The sequence below is a fragment of the Ipomoea nil genome, unplaced genomic scaffold, assembly GCF_001879475.1.
Source record: "Ipomoea nil cultivar Tokyo-kokei standard unplaced genomic scaffold, Asagao_1.1 scaffold1277, whole genome shotgun sequence".
Lineage (NCBI taxonomy): Eukaryota > Viridiplantae > Streptophyta > Magnoliopsida > Solanales > Convolvulaceae > Ipomoea > Ipomoea nil.
The window spans coordinates 390,785-394,498 of NW_017617705.1; positions in this window are offsets into that span (position 1 = coordinate 390,785).

Sequence of the window (3,714 nt, forward strand, 5' to 3'; positions counted from 1 at the left end):
GAGTCGCCTCGACTAAGGGACTCAGGCGAGAAAGAGATAAGGAAACAAGGGCACTGACCTTAGACGTTTCTGAGAAAAAGCCTACAGGACGCCTCGTTTGAGAGACTCGGCGAGAAAAGAGAAAGAAACTAGGGTTCCGACCCCAAGACGTTTCTGAGATAGAAAAAAGCCTAAGGAGTCGCCTCGACTGAGGACTCGGCGAGAAGAGGTAAGGAAACAAGGGCACTGACCCTTAGACATTTCGAGAAAAAGCCTACAGGAGTCGCCTCGTTTGAGAGACTCGTGAGAAACAGAAAGAAACTAGGGTTCCGACCCCAAGACGTTTCTGAGATATAAATGCCTAAGGAGTTACCTCGACTGAGGGACTCAACGAGAAGAGATAAGGAAACAAGGGCACTGACCCTTAGATATTTCCGAGAAAAAGCCTACAGGAGTCGCCTCGTTTGAGAGACTCGGTGAGAAAAGAGAAAGAAACTAGGGTTCCGACCCCAGGATGTTTCTGAGATAGAAAAAGCCTAAGGAGTCGCCTCGACTGAGGGAGGACTCAACGAGATGAGATAAGCAAACAAAGGCACTGACCCTTAGACGTTTCCGAGAAAAACCTACAGGAATCGCCCCCGTTTGAGAGACTTGGCGAGAAAGGGAAAGAAACTAGGGTTCTGACCCCAAGACGTTTTTGAGATAGAAAAAGCCTAAGGAGTCACCTCGACTGAGGGACTCGGCGATAAGAGATAAGGAAACAAGGCACTGACCCTTAGACGTTTCGAGAAAAAGCCTACAGGAGTCGCCTCGTTTGAGAGACTCGGCGAGAAAGAGAAAAACTAGGGTTCCGACCCCAAGACGTTTCTGAGATAGAAAAAGCCTAAGGAGTCCCCTCGACTGAGGGACTCGGCGAGAAGAGGTAAGGAAACAAGGCACTGACCCTTAGACATTTCCGAGAAAAAAGCCTACAGGAGTCGCCTCGTTTGAGAGACTCGGTGAGAAAACAGAAAGAAAACTAGGGTTCCGACCCCAAGACGTTTCTGAGATAAAAATGCCTAAGGAGTTACCTCGACTGAGGGACTCAAGCGAGAAGAAGGACGATAAGGAGAAGCAAGGGCGTTTTGAACCTGAGCCTTTAGATCATTTCTGAGAAGAAAAGCCTAACAGGGAGTCGCCTCGATTTGAGAGACTCGGCTGAGAAGAAAACAGAAAGAAACTAGGGTTCCGACCCCAGGACGTTTCTGAGATAGAAAAGCCTAAGGAGTCGCCTCGACTGAGGGACTCGGCGAGAAGAGATAAGGAAACAAGGCACTGACCTTTAGACGTTTCCGAGAAAAAGCCTACAGGAGTCGCCTCGTTTGAGAGACTCGGCTGAGAAAAGAGAAAGAAACTAGGGTTCCGACCCCAAGACGTTTCTGAGATAGAAAAAAGCCTAAGGAGTCGCCTCGACTGAGGGACTCGGCGATAAGAGATAAGGAAATCAAGGCACTGATCCCTTAGACGTTTTCGAGAAAAAGCCTACATGGAGTCTGCCCGTACATCTGGAGAAAAGAAGAACTCGGGACCCGCAAGAGTCGATGAAGCATAGGAGAAGAGAAACCTAGATCTTAGACGTTTTCCAGGATGCCTACAAGTGCATGTTTAGACTCGGCAGATAGAGAAAGAACTAGGGTCGTCCAGGAGTTTCTGAGAAGAAAGCCTAAGGAGTCGCCTCGACTAAGGGACTCAACGAGATGAGATAAGGAAACAAAGGCACTGACCCTTAGACGTTTCCGAGAAAAAACCTACAGGAATCGCCCCGTTTGAGAGACTTGGCGAGAAAGGGGAAAGAAACTAGGGTTCTGACCCCAAGACGTTTTTGAGATAGAAAAAGCCTAAGGAGTCACCTCGACTGAGGGACTCGGCGATAAGAGATAAGGAAACAAGGCACTGACCCTTAGACGTTTTCGAGAAAAAGCCTAGAGGAGTCGCCTCGTTTGAGAGACTCGGCGAGAAAAGAGAAAGAAACTAGGGTTCCGACCCCAAGACGTTTCTGAGATAGAAAATGCCTAAGGAGTCCCCTCGACTGAGGGACTCGGCGAGAAGAGGTAAGGAAACAAGGGCACTGACCCTTAGACATTTCCGAGAAAAAAGCCTACAGGAGTCGCCTCGTTTGAGAGACTCCGGTGAGAAAACAGAAAGAAACTAGGGTTCCGACCCCAAGACGTTTCTGAGATATTAAATGGCCTAAGGAGTTACCTCGACTGAGGGACTCAACGAGAAGAGATAGGGAAACAAGGGCACTGACCCTTAGATATTTCCGAGAAAAAGCCTACAGGAGTCGCCTCGTTTGAGAGACTCGGTGAGAAAAGAGAAAGAAACTAGGGTTCCGACCCCAGGATGTTTCTGAGATAGAAAAAGCCTAAGGAGTCGCCTCGACTGAGGAACTCAACGAGATGAGATAAGGAAACAAAGGCACTGACCCTTAGACGTTTCCGAGAAAAAAACCTACAGGAATCGCCCCGTTTGAGAGACTTGGCGAGAAAGGGGAAAGAAACTAGGGTTCTGACCCCAAGACGTTTTTGAGATAGAAAAAGCCTAAGGAGTCACCTCGACTGGAGGGACTCGGCGATAAGAGATAAGGAAACAAGGCACTGACCCTTAGACGTTTTCGAGAAAAAGCCTACAGGAGTCGCCTCGTTTGAGAGACTCGGCGAGAAAAGAGAAAGAAACTAGGGTTCCGACCCCAAGACGTTTCTGAGATAGAAAAAGCCTAAGGAGTCCCCTCGACTGAGGGACTCGGCGATAAGAGATAAGGAATCAAGGCACTGATCCTTAGACGTTTTCGAGAAAAAGCCTACAGGAGTCGCCTCATTTGAGAGACTCAGCGAGAAAAGAGAAAGAAACTAGGGTTCCGACCCCAAAATGTTTCTGAGATAGAAAAAGCCTATGGAGTCGCCTCGACTAAGGACTCAGCGAGAAGAGATAAGGAAACAAGGCACTGACCCTTAGTCGTTTCTGAGAAAAAGCCTACAGGAGCCGCCTCGTTTGAGAGACTCGGCGAGAAAAGAGAAAGAAACTAGGGTTCCGACCCCAAGACGTTTCTGAGATAGAAAAAGCCTAAGGAGTCGCCTCGACAGAGGGACTCGGCGAGAAGAGGTAAGGAAACAAGGGCACTGACCCTTAGACATTTCCGAGAAAAAGCCTACAGGAGTCGCCTCGTTTGAGAGACTCGGTGAGAAAACAGAAAGAAACTAGGGTTCCGACCCCAAGACGTTTCTGAGATATTAAATGCCTAAGGAGTTACCTCGACTGAGGGACTCAACGAGAAGAGATAAGGAAACAAGGGCACTGACCCTTAGATATTTCCGAGAAAAAGCCTACAGGAGTCGCCTCGTTTGAGAGACTCGGTGAGAAAAGAGAAAGAAACTAGGGTTCCGACCCCAGGATGTTTCTGAGATAGAAAAAGCCTAAGGAGTCGCCTCGACTGAGGGACTCAACGAGATGAGATAAGCAAACAAAGGCACTGACCCTTAGACGTTTCCGAGAAAAAACCTACAGGAATCGCCCCGTTTGAGAGACTTGGCGAGAAAGGGGAAAGAAACTAGGGTTCTGACCCCAAGACGTTTTGAGATAGAAAAAGCCTAAGGAGTCACCTCGACTGAGGGACTCGGCGATAAGAGATAAGGAAACAAGGCACTGACCCTTAGACGTTTTCGAGAAAAAAGCCTACAGGAGTCGCCTCGTTTGAGA